The 1,225-nt window shown below is 36.6% G+C and overlaps 1 protein-coding gene across 1 annotated transcript in view; it reads right to left on the reverse strand.

Moving 5' to 3' along the window:
• Positions 1–1,176, reverse strand: part of LOC103369419 (midkine) — a 10,508-nt gene extending 9,332 nt beyond the window's left edge. Inside the window, exon 1 of the mRNA XM_008298132.1 lies at positions 1,115–1,176. The gene's annotated coding sequence lies outside the window, so the exon portion shown is untranslated. The remainder of the gene's footprint in view (positions 1–1,114) is intronic.
• Positions 1,177–1,225: the final 49 nt, after the last annotated feature.

The following is a 1,225-nucleotide window of genomic DNA, read 5'->3' on the forward strand; positions in this document are numbered from 1 at the left end:
AGAGACAAAACAACAACAAGGAGAACCAAAGAGACCACAAACAGACACAAAATAACAATTACAACTACAAAAAGACACATAAAACAGCTACAAATAGACACAAACAACCAAAAAGAGATACACAAATAACACAAAACAAGTACAAAGAGACACACAGTAACAACAGAGACACAAAAATAACTACAAAAAGACACAAACCTACCACAAAAATACACAAAACAACAACAAAGACACATTAAATGGCCACAAAGAGACAGAAAACAGCCACAAAGAGGCACAAAACAATCACAAGAAGACAAAAAAACAACAACAAAGATGTACAAAATAGCCACAAATAAACACAAAGTAACCAGAGAGGTGAAAAATGACAACAAGAAGATGCAAAAGGGGCTACAAAGTGACACAAAACAACTACAATGACTCACAAAATAACTACAAAAAGACACAAAATAAAAATAAAAACAAAACAGCCACAAAGAAGCACACCTGGACTTCTGCTGATGCAGGAATTCAAATTAAATTAACGATGGAGCTACAAACGAACCAATAAACAGCCTTCTGCTCCAGATGATGGGAAAGTTTCAGGATGAAGGTTATGAAAGAATCAAAACCTGCTCAGACTTTAATCGTTCATCATGTGAGGAAACACCAGATATGATGAATAAACCCTGAACTGTTCTTTCTTTGTTAAGCCACAAAAACCCCCAAACATCAATTTGAAGCCAAACAACAGAAGCTGCAGCAGAAAGAAACAAGATTCACTTTAAATAAAATGTGATGGACGAAGAAAGAGGAGGGAGAATCATTATTCATTAACATTATCATGTTTAAACCTTTTCAAAGCAAGTTGAAGAGATCTTTATGGAATCCATCAAAATCACAATAACTGTTTATTTGCTTTAAAATAAATCCTCAGATCCAAACAAATCGAAGGATTTTAGGTAGAAACAGTCACAGAAGATTCCCAGAGCTGCAGATTAATGCTCCGGTGATTAACTCAGTTATGAATCGAACTAACTGTGATAATTACAGATGATATTTTTCAGCCTTTAAACAATGAGATTAAAAAAAACACCAGATTCTGTGGAAAACATGAAAACACACGAGGACTTACTTGCCGGGCTGAGATGAGCAGCCAGTCGAACTGTGGAGTCGTCGCCTTCTGTCGCTGCCTTCAGCTGCAGCTTCTGAACAAACCCTCACACACACACACGCACGCACACAC

This window comes from Stegastes partitus, unplaced genomic scaffold, assembly GCF_000690725.1.
Source record: "Stegastes partitus isolate 25-593 unplaced genomic scaffold, Stegastes_partitus-1.0.2 Scaffold1285, whole genome shotgun sequence".
NCBI lineage: Eukaryota > Metazoa > Chordata > Actinopteri > Pomacentridae > Stegastes > Stegastes partitus.